General features: G+C 54.8%; 1 protein-coding gene across 1 annotated transcript in view; it reads left to right on the top strand.

Moving 5' to 3' along the window:
- The window catches only part of TMEM132D (transmembrane protein 132D), a 442,505-nt gene that overhangs the window by 21,043 nt on the left and 406,920 nt on the right, over positions 1–14,542 (top strand). The window lies entirely within an intron of this gene.

The raw sequence follows: 14,542 nt of genomic DNA, 5'->3' as shown, positions 1-14,542 counted from the left end.
GTATACGGGATCCAAAGCACTCAACTAACAAAATAAGCTTTATGGTCTTTCCTACGAAAGTCGTACTTTGTTACGGCAAAGAGTTCAGACTTTACAGATTGCATACGTGGTACAGATCTTGATCGGCTCAGATGATGTGTGTGTGAAATCTACTCAAATTCCGTGTCCGTCACACTGGAACCTTGGGACTGTGTCAAAAAGTTTGAGATGGGTCAGAGGTCAGTAGTTGTGCGACTTAGTCAGTGAGGAAAGGCACAGTCCTGCCGCTGGGCGATCCGTCCCTGGGTTCTCGCTGGACGGGTCGGGCTCTCCCCACGGCTGTTTGGGTTGAAGTCGGGGACCCGCCCTCGGATGGGGGCCACGGGTCCGGCGTGGGCCGTCGCTTGGGGAAGGTCGGAGTGCCGGTCCCGACCCCTCGGGCGTGTCCTGGAGGCTGATGAGCTAATATTCGGGGGCCCGGAGGTTTTGTTCAAGGCGTCCGTGTGTGGAGGCAGCGATTCGCCCTGGGCCTCCGGCGCCCCGTGCTCCGTGAACAGGGAGCGGGCGGACACGTCCGGCTGTTGAGGGCGTTATTGACAGACGTGGCCCCGGACCCGCGACTAGAAGCAGAGACGGGGGGAGACGATGGCGCTCGTCTGGCTCCTGAGACCTTGGCCGTGAAGACGTGCACTGGGTTCGGTGTGGACACGAACGTGTTCTCAGGCCCACGGAGGGCGTCCCCTCGCGGGTCGGTGAGCCTGGCTGTGGGCGCAGATAGCGAGGAAGAAGCTGCTGTGTCCTGCCAGGTCAGTGGTAACAACGGTGACACTCGTGAGCGAACCCCGATCCCCCGTCTCAGCCGTGTTCGTATTTCAGCCTTCATCACAGAGCCCCAGCGAGGTGGGCGCTGGGACTCTTCACATTCTGCAGACGGGGCACCTGGGGCCTGGCGGTTAAACTCACTCCAGAGCCACAGAGCTGGGCAGCGTTAGGATGGGAGCTGCGTCCGGGACAAGGGGGCGCGGAACCAGCCGTCCCTCAGCGCCTTCGCCCGGGAGAGCCTGGGGGGTGGGGGAGCTCTGGTAGTGGGCGTGGTGGGCGTGGATTGCTGCGTGCGCTCAGGGGCCGAGCTGCCCTGTGTCCTCCCTGCACATGGAGCCCTGGGACACCCCCGGACATCCTGGGACGTCCTGGGACCTCCCCGGGACACTGAGTCTGACCGCAGGGAAGGTCCCCAGATGGTTGTTGGAAGATCGCACCTGTCTGTGTCCCATGGAAGGACCACTGGAGACAGGAGCCTGTGATTTGGGGAGCTGTTTCTCAAATCGTTTTCCTGTTTTGTGGATGTGATTTTGCTTTTCACCTTGATTGACACTAGTGTTTCATTATCGTTTGAATTGGGGGGGAGAAGCCCAGGAGCGAGGACGTGTTTTCTGTCCTCTTTCTGATGCTGACGGGCCTCAGTGTGTGTTGGTTCGCGTCCCTTACGTACTTTGGATTCTCATGAGGCGAAAGACAGACACTACTATGAGGCGATTACCACCATCTACGATGTAAATGCTGAGGCTTCAGTCACTCAGTATTTCTCAACCCTGCTGGTCTCGTTGGGAGGCTTTCCTGGGGGTTCAGCATCTCCACACAGCCGGGACCCGCTCTCCGGAGGGGGCTTATAAACCCAAATGACAGCAGGGGCCACGGGGCGCCCATATGTGCAAAGAGCAAGAGGCGTGAGGGGCGGTCCCTGTGGGTCCGTCATTGGCGTCTCTGACATCAGTGCGCTGACGCTTTGATATTTCAGGGCACCCCTCCCCCCACACATCTAGTTTTTCCCTTTGGACTTTCTCATTTGAAAAAGTGAGTTCTAACTCGACTTACACAAATGCGTACCGTGTGGATCAGCTTTAGCCCCCGGGAAGCCACTGTACAACTTTTGGTTTAATAACAGTACGTAGTGCTTCTCCCTTTAAATGTAAATGTGGAAAAGTGTGCTTTGGAGTTGCGAGTTCGTGGGCTGCTCATTCCATCTGCACAGAGTCTAGCCTTTTGTACATTTCAAGCGAGGTGTAAGAACAACAAAACCGTGGCGCCAGGAGCTGGGCCCCCGCCCACCCGGTGCATCTGCGTGGGCGGCACCAAACATACCGGGCGGCTTTTTCAGCGAGTTGATGCCTGAAGCGGTAGAGTGACAGCAGCAGTTTTCCATCCATCTCCCCGAACGGGGTCCCGTCGGTCGGTTTGCACGGCTCACGGCTCCGGGAGCAGACTGCCCGGCGGCGCCGAGCGGCCGCACCCCACCTCAGGGGACGCGACACGTGCGCCTCGATGAGCATCCTCACCGGTCAGCTCTGTCTCCCCTGCTCGCTGATGGAGGCGCGATGCTAGTGCCGACTTAGAGTGCCGGTCGCCGCCCGACACGGGGAGCGGGGAGACCGAGGCAGCTGCCGCCCAGAGCCAGCACCTGCAGCGTCACTGGGGTCGTTCCTGCGCAGGAAGGGTCACCGCGATGTCGCCGGATTCTGGGGCTTAAAAGCAACACAGAACCTTTTTGGAGGAGCTGTGGCTGCTGTAGGAAAGAAATCAACCTGCCCGTCTTAAGGAGGCAGAGTGCTCGCTCCTGTGATCCAGGGGACAGAAAATTAGTTCTGAACTACTTCAGACAATCGCTTACCTGTCCCGAGACTCGAGGGGCTTCATTTGTAAATAACAGAAGAGACAAACTGGCTTAAGTGATAAAAAGGCACGTACTGGTGCAGAAAATTGAGATACCCAGGGGAGGTCGGCATCAGGGACGGCTGGGTCCAGGCGTTTGCTCCCTGGGGGCTCTGGCTTCACTTCTCCGGCTCGTCCTCGTTCTGGTCTCTTCCACGTATGAGCTTCATTCTCAGGCTGTCGTTTCTCACGTCGGAAGGATGGCCACATGGATCCTAGACCTGAAGGAAGCGAGCACTCTGATCTAGCACTGGGATGCGTATCCTAGTGTTCACGTGGTGGGTCCCGTCTGATCAGGTGCTGGGGAGGCCAGATCCGCCATGGTGCCCCGCCTGTGCTCAGAGCTGCCCAAGGAGGCTGCGGTGCCCAGGCTCACGTGCTCGGTTCTGCCCGGGCGTTTATCCCAGGGGCGGAGAAGGGGGGCTGGGGGCGGCCGGGGCCCAGAGTGAAGAGTTGAGGCCGGTGCGACCCCCTGAGCCAGGCGCCCTGTGGGAAGCAGCACCCCCGCACTCACCCGTGTGTGTCTGCCCCTGAAGGCGGCTCACCCCTTCCTCGGACGTCCGGCAGCCGGTGCGCTACTTAGCGATTCCGGTCGGATCTTCCGCCCCTCCGTCTCCCGAGTCTCCCTCTTCCCCTGCGAGAGGCATTCACCTCCTGGTGGAGGACACAGGAGAACACGCTGGAACCAGATAGCAGTTAGCGTGTCCGTGTCCCTTCGCCAAGCCGCGTGCGGCGCCGGCTGCTCTGAGGTGCGTTCGCACAGATGGGCTCACGATGGGTGTGTTTATTTTGTGTCCTAAATGCCTGTACTTGGAGCGCATCTTCTCCCTCGGCACATAATTATAGCCACATGCGTCATTTCTCTTAATGCGTTTTTCCATCCTAAAGATCAGATGAAGTCAGGGCTCAAAGTGTGAGCCCTGGGGTGCCGTTTGGAGGAGTCTGATTTTTATACATATTTTTTTAGTATCTTAAAATGTATATATAAAATTAAATGCTGCACATAGCATAGTAGACAGTTACTTGAATAGAGAAAAAGATAAGAAAGTTTACTTAGTATTTTGATGTTCGGAGGTAGCAACTATTGATGTTTGGTGGCTCTCATTTTGTCTGTTTTTTCTAAGTTTGCTTGTGGATCCCTTTATCTGGGGTCATAAACATTTGTTTACTGGGGCTGTCTTGTGTTTATGTTTTACTTATTTTTATTTTTATTTTTTTATATTTTTGAGTGTGCATGCAATTGAGAATCCTTATTTTAATTTAAAAAATTTTATTATTTTTTAAAACCATTTTTTAATGTTTTTTTATTTTCCAGAGAGAGGGAGAGGGAGGGGCAGAGAGAGAGGGAGGCACACAATCAGAAGCAGCTCCAGGCTCTGAGCTGTCAGCACAGAGCCTCACACGGGGCTCGAACCCATGAACCGTGAGATCATGACCTGAGCTGAAGTCAGACACTCAACTGACTGAGCCCCCAGGCGCCCCTCATTTATGCATTTTGAAATAACTGTCAGGACAGGCCAGGTTCTGCTGTGGTAACAGATAAATCCCGGATATCAGGACTCTGATGCAGCAAATCTGTATCTCTTCGTCATGCCGCGTCCCCTTTCCATCCGGAGTCCCTGGACACAGAGTCGCCCAGGTGTTTCGCCAGGCAGTGACCCCCCCCAAGCCCCGGACACACCTGGTGTCCAAGATCCACATAGTAAAGGAGGATGAAGTTGGGCTTTCACACGTCCCCACTGAAATCCCAGGGCCAACTTCCCGTGTGTCCCAGACAGGAAGCGGTGTGGGCAGCGGCTACGTGAAGTCTTTTCTTTTTAAATTTTTTTAAACTTTTATTTTTGAGAGAGAGAAAGAGAGACATTGTGAGCAGGGGAGGGTCAGAGAGAGAGGGAGACACAGAATCGGAAGCAGCTCCAGGCTCTGAGCTGTCAGCACAGAGCCTGATGTGGGGCTTGAACCCACGAACCGTGAGATCGTGACCTGAGCTGAAGCCGGACGCTCAACCAAGCGAGCCACCAGGCGCCCCAACATCAAGTCTTTAAATGTCTTTTGAGACTGTAACTAGTGATTTATCTTATATATTGTCATTGATGCAGGAGGGAGGCTGGGGTCACTAAGAAAATAGTAGTAAAATAAGAAAAAGAATGACATGGCTGAGGCGCCTGGGGGCTCGGTCAGTTGACCGTCCGACATCGGCTCAGGTCAAGATCTCTCTGCTCTTGGGTTCGAGCCCCGCATCGGGCTCTGTGCTCACAGCTCGGAGCCTGGAGCTGCTTCAGATTCTCTGTGTCCCTCTCTGTCTGCCCCTCCCCTGCTCACCCTCTGCTCTGTTTCTCAAAAATGAACAAACATGAAAAAAAATTAAAACGGAGAAAGAAGAAACAAACAACAGTGTACTTGCTGCTTCGAGCGGTTTTGAGGACCCTGGAGGTGACGGAGCCCGGGCGGTGGCCGTGGTGAGGAGCGGGCTGCTCTAGGGGGACCTGGGAAATGAAGGTTGGGAGGAAAGGACACTAGGTCCCCGTGATTTCCTCCAGCCTGGAGAGGAGCTGGAGTGGGGTGGGGGCGGCCGCGCGGCTGGCTTTGGCCACGGCCAGTGGAGGCCGTCCCGACGGGGCTGCTGAGTGGGCGGCCACCACCGGGGCCTGGAGCTCCGCGGCAGGATTCTGGCCAAGGATACGGAGCTTTGAGTCATTGGCATGTAGCTGGTATTTAAGACGACACATACATGCCAGCCTCCAAGGGGTGACCTGTCTGCAGCACATGAGATTGAAAGAGAAGGAAGAGGCCGCTCACAGCGGATTATTCTCTAATACCGAGTTCCGTCAGCCACACACGCTGTCCCTGTTTGAAACAAACACGGAGTCTGCGCCCTGGGGAGGTGTCTGTTGAAAACCGCTCTTTCTGGGCGCCTGGGTGGCTCAGTCGGTTGAGCGTCTGATATGTGTGCACACGAAATGAACAAAACGGAGAAAAGACTCCTTGGCGGAAAATCGGGAAGTGAATAAAAGCTGAGCTCCGGGTCATGGCGGGGGTGGGGGCATGGCCGGAATCATTATTCGTACCTGGAGGACAGGCCTCAAGGGCTCAACATCAAAGAGATTTAAAAAAAATCTTTTTAAACATTTTCATTTATTTTTGAGAGACACAGAGAGACAGATCATGAGCAGGGGAGGGGCAGAGAGAGGGAGCGACACACAGGATCGGAAGCAGGCTCCGGGGGCTGTGTATTGCACATGTATTATACACGTGTGTATCTGTCACACGTGACTGCGGAGACCTTGGCTTCTCAAACTCCAAATCCAAGAGTTTGCTTCTGTTCTCCACACGATGCTGTAAAATAAAGGGGGGCTTGGGGCCTGGGAACATCGGGGTCTCAGGTGGGATGATCTGGGAAGGGCATCAGGAGAAGAAATGAAGAAAAAGGTTATAACAAAGGTAAGAAAAGAATTACAGGCAAACAAGTAATAGATTAAAATATTTTCCTACCGTAGCACCTGCGTGCACAGAAACTCACATAGAGTCACCGAACATACACGTAATATGCCTTAAGTAATAGCAGACACACAGGAAATGTGCATTTTAATTTCCTTTGGTTGAAATTGATGGGTTTTAAGTGTGTCATTTCCAGGACTTGCTGAATATCGTGTGATTCCGTGTAAGTCCGTCTGTCTTTCTTTTCAATTAACTTGTCAGCCTACCGTTATTTTTCAGGAAAATAAAGCATTTCAAATTACTCTAAATTGTTTAAATAAATGTGGTTACTGATTTGTGAACGGCCAAGGGTTGGTCTGAAATGTTTTTACCGGCATCTCTTTGTGATTTGGAGGACATTTGGAGAGCCTATGAGAAAACAGTTCTTACTTTAATCAATTGGATTAAGTTTAGGGAAAAAGAGCCTTCCTGATTTCTTTCACATCTGAATAATGCAAGAGCTGTTGGTCTTAGGGGCCTTCATACATTACGTTGTATTTTGTGAATTTTTGGATATTGCATCCCCCTTGGCACTTTCTGGACAAGGCTGTGGAAGAATGATGCCCCTGGGGGTATCCCTCTGAGAGGCTCTGATGGTGATGTGCGCAGGTCAAAGGAGATCCGGGAGAATGTTACCCTAAGTTCCGAGGATGCCGGCACTCACCAGCGGTTCACATAAATGCGGGTTATACCGAAGGCTGTGTTCAGACAACCCTCTCCAGCGTCTTGAGAGATCAGTTTCACTTTATTTGTCCTAAAGCAAGTCATGATTAAAAAGTTGGCTACCATGCCCTTTGGTCCCGGAAGTTGATGTCACTTACTCAGCCTCGGGCTGGCGTCCATCGGTGCCTCTTTCTGGCTGTTCGACATCACGCCCCTTTTCCAGTAGCCTTGCATGTGGTCTTGGTGGGAACATTTTCCTGGCCAAGGAGCAGATGATGGTCCTGTGGCCAGAGGGGGCCAATCTGGGGGTCTCTTTGCTGCTGGAATGGCTCACAGCGAAGTGGTGAGTTTATCCCAACGGGGTATCCTGGAGATGATCCCTCCTGGTTCCTACACTGTTCGCACCAGCCTGCTCAGGGAGGCACGTTTTCAAGTTTGGTTTTGTTTCAGTGACTCCTTTTCTGGGCTCTTTCCAGTGTGTGTTGGGGGTTTCCCACACCACTGAGTGAGAAACGCTCCAACGGGAGCTGGGGTCCTCCGGTGGGACGCGATCCTGACTCCGTCCACCCAGAGATGGGGTCAGATCCCCAGGGGAGGGGCTCCGTCCCACAGGACTTCCCCTTCCCCACCCCTGCAGGTGCCAGTCGCTGGTCCCGGCTGTCACCCAGGCTTCTGACCCACTGGCTGGAGATCTGAGCTTCCCACCGCCCCCTGGTTTGATTGGGTTAATTTGCTAGAGCAAATCACAGGATTCAGAGAAACGCTAACTGACTTAGGTTAAAGGGTATCCCTCCAGGGCATCCGGATGGAGGAGACGCACAGGGTGGGGTGTGGGGAGGGGGGTGGACCTTCATGCCCTCTCAGCATCGCTCATCCCAAATTCCACGTGCTTCTTGTGGAAAGTGACTTTGTGCCTCAGAGCCAAAATATACTGTGAAGACGGGTTTGGGTTAAGGGGAGCAATTCCTTTATTGCTTGGCAGGCGGAGGGGCTGCAGAAGGGTGTGCCTTCCAACCCCCAAGCCCGCTGGGATGGAGGGGCTCGGGTGTCACAGAGAAATCCAGGATCTGCCGGGGTTGGTAGGAGTTGGGGCAGTGCTGCCAGCCTCCTTGGCTTGTTTTCGGGGGGGCGTCTGCTTCTGGAACAAAATGGGAGGAAGGGAGGTTTGCAGAGGAGAGCCGGCTCCCAATCCAGCTTCGCTGAAGGATCCCGCGGCCGTTTTGATTTTTGTTCAACTTTATGCTCGCATCTGGCTTCACGCTCAGCCCCCTGCAAGCACGCTGAGCCCCGTCCTTTTGGGTTTTTCTGTTGGCGCCGTTGCATAGGCTGGTTGATAAATCACCAGCCTTTGATGATAAACTCGCTTTGTAGATTCAGCCGGACCCTGGAGGTCACGGGTGGGACTGAAGTCTCCAACCCTCCAGCCACACACTGGGCGCCTCTGGCAGCCTGCACCTGGCTTTATTTGCTTTCCAAAAGTTGCCCCATTAACATAACAAAAGACATTTTAATGGCTCTCCTTATAGGAAACTCTGTTTTAGGAGCTCTGAGTCAGAAATGGAGACAAAGACCAAACACCTATTTCTTATTATAAATCACTGTATCACCTTGAGGGACCCCCACCCTCTTCTAAAACCTGTCTGCCCTGAGGGACCCCAATAAGGAGTCGTGTTGTGGCCGCCAGAAACCTCCGGGTAAGACACTAGAGAGTCTTCCAGTTGCCAGGCCGCACGGAGGGATAATTTGATGGCCTTCATCTGCGCACGGAACTCCTAAGGCTCCTTCTATCCTGTGATGCCATGCGTGAAAGGCTGGTGTGCCAGCTCCTTCCGGAAGTCCCGCCACCAACGCACTGGCAGGAGTAGAGCCTTTCCTGTGGGAGTTAGAGGGAACAGGGTTCACGGAGTCTCACTTTCTTGGAGTTTCTTACATTTGGTGTTTTCAGTGACCTTCTCGTGATGGCACACAGATACTGGGGCGAATGTCCATGTGTGTGGGCAGGAGATAGATTGTAATGTTATGCCCAGATCACAACATCGTCCCCCAAAACCAGAGACCACTGGGGAGACCGAGTCATTTTGGGCTTGAGCTCGGGCTCACAGACGTCACCAGCGCAGTGGATCCGAGCTGAGAAGCCCCTGAACAAGGGCTGAGCAGGATTTTTTTGGGGTTTGGGAAGAGGAGTTACAGGAAATTGTGACACAGGACAGGGGTCCAGTCATGATCGGGGAACAGCATTGGCAGCAACTTTAACCATACACATTGTCCAGAGTGTTTGTTACTTTTGGCGGGACCTGGTCACAACATTTAGAGTGTCTTTGAAGATAACCAATCGCAGAGTGGTCCCAGGACCCCCACGTAGGGTGTGACTGGCCTTAAGTAATAAGTGATTATCTATGGCTTCTGTCTCTAGGCCTGCCCTTAGGAATGTTAAGCACGTTAGCTGGCCGCTTCTGATTGGGTGTTACTAGGGTGGTCCCTGGCTGAGCACTCTGTGCCCTTTTATTGTCTAATGATTCTGAGAAACCGACACTTAGGCCTCCAAGGTCAGAAGGGAAACTTGAAGCCTGTCATGGAGTCAGTTTGGCTTAGATCTGTGTCCTTTCAGTAAATATAGGCATTGAAAATCCAGCAAAACGTTTAACTCCTTTTTAACATTCCTTTAGTTTCTAAATACTGAAATCATCTGGGTTTTCTTCCACGTCTGGAAGGCTGGGATTTATAATCCATTAAAGAACCTTCACAGCAGAGGGGATGGGACATGGACTGCTTGCAGATGGATGTGTCTCTGTCGCCTTTTATTTTATTTTATTTTTTGTCACTATTTTTTTATTTTGTTTAAAATTTTACTTATTTATTTTGAGAGAGAGAGAGAAAGACAATGTGAATGGGGGAGAGGCAGAGAGAGAGGAGAGAGGGAGAATCCCAAACGGGCTCCACACTGCCAGCACGGGGTCTGACGCAGGGCTCAACCTCAGGAACCCTGAGATCGTGACCTGACACTTAACTGACTGAGCCACCGAGGCTCCCTGTCACCATCATTTTAAAGATTTGGGATTTTGCTAAGCAAATACTGACGTGAGTGTGAGATCATATTACACAAGATTCAGGTAGTCTAAAGTCTCTGATGGGATTGGTTTTAATTACGATCACAAGGAAGAGAAAATATTGAGAAGGGAGGATCCTACAGTGAAGACAGCAGTGAGATCATGCTAAAATCAGCTTTACGTCCAACAAAGCTGTTTGGGAAGGTCTTGAGCTCTCTCTCTCTCTTAGGGAAATACTTCACCAGAAAACACAGTCACCACGGTATTGGTGAGGTCGCCGACCTTGTCAGTACCTGCAGACCCTGGTGCGAGTGATCCAGATGTGCTGCAGAAAACCAGGCAGGCCTCTGCCATTTATCCCAGAGTGGTACTGGTGCAGTCTGTAACCTGGGCACCAGTCGGGAAGCACGTGGCTTGCCGAGTTAGAAGGCAGGTCCTGGGTCAGTGCCTGCAGGGAAGCCGATGGGGTGCGGAGGCTGGGACACGAGCGGGGAGGAAGTGCTCCTTGAAGGACAGTGTTGGGAGGAGGTGCTCATGCCGGCTGAACGGCAGTGTGGCCCCAACGGGATTTTAAATACAAAACTCCTGGTTTTTAAAAGTTAACCAGAACGCATCCCAGTGGCCAACAGGTGTGTGGAAGGTGCTCCCGTCACTCCTGTCAGCAGCATGCCAATCCGAACCACAGCGAGGCCCTTCCGAGCCCCTTGTCTTCCGTACCTTTGTCTCTTCCACAGGCAGAGAGGGCCTGGGCTGCTTCCCGCCCGGGTGACATTTCCCGCCTCTGTCCTACTGCTCGGTGCTTTTTATGTAGTGACCCGCTGACTCGGCAAACTGTGGGCCATGTGCCGAGCCCTGTGCTAGACAGGAAGCACCCCCGTTCTTGAGGGTGCATGTCACGCTTGGCCTGTGTTGGGAGCCATTTCACAGACACTCGGGGCCCGCGAGCTGGTGGTTGGTGTCACCCCCATTGCACAGGTGGGGAAGGTGAGGTCGCCTACCCACATGGCTGGCCTCAGCCCGAATCTGTGCTCAGTGCGGTGCCCGTACCATCTCCTACTGCAGCTGAAACATGTCGGCAAATGCAGTGGCTCCAAACAAGACACGTTTTCCTTCCTCGGGCAGAACTGCAGGGCGGAGGTGGGCAATAGGTGTCAGGAGCTCAGAGATGCCAGGAGAGGTGTGCTCCTTCTGGGGGCTCCCGGGGAGAGTCTGCTTCCGTGGGGTCCCGCTTCTAGAGGTCACGCTGTGGCTCCCCTGCTCCATGCTCTGGAGGGACCGTCACCCTGTCCCCTGCGGTCTTCGATGTGTCCCTTCCTCGCTCCTCTTTAGGACCTTGTGGTCACGCAGGGCCCCCCTGGACCACTCAGTCACATCTGCAGTGCCCCTTCCTGGGTGAGGTCACGTCACCACAGGCCCTAGGGACTCCAGGGTGGCATCTTCGGGAGGGGGGCGTTGTCCTGTCTGCCACAGTCCCAAGGGCAAGTCAGGAGTTTCCCAGCGCAGGGGAGAGGCGGAGTGGTTGTGGGGGTCTCCCTCCCCGGAGCAGAGGCCTCTGGGCCAGGGTGAGTGGAGGTCCTTGTGAACAGGGTCAGGCCGAGAGGTCTTGGGTTGGAGGGAGCGTCCTGAAACCCGCCTCTGGACGCGTTCCCAGCGGGATTCTCCCAGTGCGCCCGCAGGAATTCTAAACAGGTAGCGTGTCCGTTTTCTCCGCCTTGCCTGTCCCTGTCTTCCGGCATGTCCCGGCGGGTTCCTCGTCCGGAAGGCAGAAGGCAGTTCAAGGTGATGGAATTCTCGCTGCAGTGCTTCGAGAATGGACGTGTATCGATTTCTGTCTCGGGGATGGAGCCCATCAGCGGAGTCACGGAGCTGGGAGGCGCGGCCTGCCCCAGACGCACGTGGCCGTGGGGTTCTCGGGGAGCACAGCCCACGGCGCCCCGGGAAACGCAGCCCCTCCTGGGACACGTAACTCGTATTCTTAGGGATTTGGATGTGATCTGCAGCTGCACGGACAGCAGAACCTGAATTGTTTAAGGGCGCAGCCTGAATGCTTCTCTGCGGCTTCCTTTCCTTGAGGCTGGAGTCGACACCTGTCAGTAGTTGAAGCTCAAGACTTTTTGGGGGTGCCTGGGTGGCTCAGCTGACTCTTCAAAAAATGTTTTTTTCTTAACGTTTATTTATCTTTGAGGTGAGGTCAGGGCAGAGAGCGAGGGAGACACAGAATCGGAAGCAGCTCCAGGCTCTGAGCTGTCAGCACAGAGCCCGATGCAGGGGTTGATCTTGACCTGAGCTGACGTTGGAGGCTTTACTGACTGAGCCCCCCAGGTGCCCCTCAGCCGACTCCTGATTTCAGCTCAGCTCATGGTCTGACTGTTGTGGGGTTGAGCCCTGCGTCGGGCTCTGTGCTGATGGTGTGGAGCCTTGTGGCTCTCTCTCTCCCTCTCTCTCTGCCCCTCTCCTGCTTGTGTGTTGTCTCTCTCTCGCTCAAAATCAATAAATAAACTAAAAAGAGACTTTTTTTGTTGGAAGCCGTCCTAACACACCTGCCTCTGTCCGCTCGCCCGTGTGGGGCAAGCTCACCAAACTCTTCCCAGCGTTCTCTTCCTCAGCGCCAGGCTGCCCGCTGGCCCGAGGGACGCCCGGACAGCTGGTGAGCACAGTTACAGGGTGTCCACAAGGGGCTTTCCCAGAGGGCCTGGCATCAGGATCGGTAGGTGGAGTGGAGAAGGTGGTCCTCACCCGCGTGGTCCTCGCTCCCTTGCCTCCCCTCCCCTCCCCCTTCACCCCTTCTTTCTTTTCTCCAGTGAAAGCATCCCCTGTGTCTCTGGGGTCGCAGGAGGCGTGTGCCCAGGAGGCGTGTGCCCAGGACGCCCACAGTGGTGACGGGCATGACTTCACTGCGCGGTGAGGACTAACATGGCCGCTCAGGTTTAGCGACAGGGTCTCCCGTCTTGTTGATTTTCCCTGGCATTTGGTGGAATATTACAGCCCAGACCACTTAAACAAGATTTGAGAAACGAACGGAGGAGCATTGAGTCTGCTGTGCCTGTTTGGTAATAGCTGGTCGATGCGGCGCCTTATTGGCCATAGAAATGATGGATGAGCCCAATCGGTTATCAGGGAACAACTGGTTTTTGTTTTTCATTTTCGGTTTATTGCTGTAGGTGAGTCTTGGTGACGCTGATCGTCACAGAGACAGCACGCTGTGGTGACTTTTCTCCCTACAGATTAGAGAGCGCGGCTAACGGAGCCTCCACAGAGCATGACGCCTTTACGTTGATCTCGAGGACTTCCCGTGACTGCCCCACGCTGGGTGTGTTGTGCACTGCAGAAACGTCCAGGTCCTTTGCGCTTGTGCTGAGTGCCGCGGGGGCCAGAGGCGAAGCGTAAGCGGGTTAAGTGGGCAGGTGTGAGCGGGGAGGAGCCGTGTGGAGCCATAGGCGGGTGGCCGTGGCCGCGGCGATTCAGGACGGCGCGGGGCTGCACACCCACGGCCTTGCCGGTCCTGTGGGCCACTTGGGAGAGGGGCGAGCCCAGTTCCCAGGTGCCTTGTCCCTGACGCCTTCAGAGAGAGGAGAGAGAAAGGTTTCCACGTGATTTGTCCCGAGGGCGCAGGGTTGTTGGCCAATTAGAACCTATTAGAAGGGTTATCGGGCAGTGTGTGTGGGGGGGGTTTAGGTCATCACACCTGGAGGGGGATTCCTGGCGGCAGGTGGGCCACAGGGGCTGCCGCTCACGGCGCAGAGCCGTCCAGCCTCCGTGGTCGCCAGTGTGGGCGTCGCTCAAGGGCTTCGTGTTTATTCCTAAGACTGCCAATTAAAAAAAGCTTTTAAGGTTTATTGATGTTTGAGAGAGAGAAAGAGCAGGGCAGGGGCAGAGAGAGAGGGAGACCCAGAGTCCGAAGCAGCTCCAGGTTCAGCCCGACATGGGGCTCGAACCCACGAACGGTGAGGCCGTGACCTGAGCCCGGGCGCCTCAGGCTTTCTCTTTTAAGAAGCACAGACCTGGGGCGCCCGGGGGGCTCAGTCGGTCAAGTGTCTGCCTCTTGATCTCGGCTCAGGTCGTGATCTCACGGTTTGTGGGCTCGAGCCCCACCTTGGGCTCTGGGCTGAGCCTGCTTGGGATTCTCTCCCTCCTTCTCTCTCAAAATAAATAAACACACTTTAGACAGAAAAAGAAGTACAAATTCGTGCTCCCAGACAGCAAGGCCAGTGTTGTGTCAGAGCATTTAGTCTGGGCTGTACGTGTGGCCCGTGTGGTGTGTCACTGTCACGGGGGTGGTTTCGGCCGGCGTGGCGGGTCTGCGCAGCCTGGAATCACACCGTTTGCTTGCTTCTTCCTCGCCGGCCCTGACGCGGCGTCTCGGGACCCCTGTGCGAGCTGTGGTCCTTCCTCCCCCGGAACACGGGGGCCGGGTCGTCGGGCTCTCCGGGGTCACCTGTGTGCGGGGAGGACTTGTGGAGATGCTGGGGGGCAGCTCTCAGCCGGGGCCGCTTCTCTCCACGTGACTGGCTGGGCTGCCATCGCCCCACCGTTCCTGTCCCGGGAACCCAGCGTCCAGGGAGCCAGCTCCTGGCTCCACGCAGACCAGCATCGCGCTGCTGGAAACGCCGAGTCTGTGTAGGCAGAGGGCGGCCGCCGGAGGCACGTTCCTTCCGAGGAACGGAGGG

Source organism: Suricata suricatta, chromosome 14 (assembly GCF_006229205.1).
Source record: "Suricata suricatta isolate VVHF042 chromosome 14, meerkat_22Aug2017_6uvM2_HiC, whole genome shotgun sequence".
Classification (NCBI taxonomy): Eukaryota; Metazoa; Chordata; class Mammalia; order Carnivora; family Herpestidae; genus Suricata; species Suricata suricatta.
This window is presented reverse-complemented; position numbering and strand designations above follow the sequence as displayed.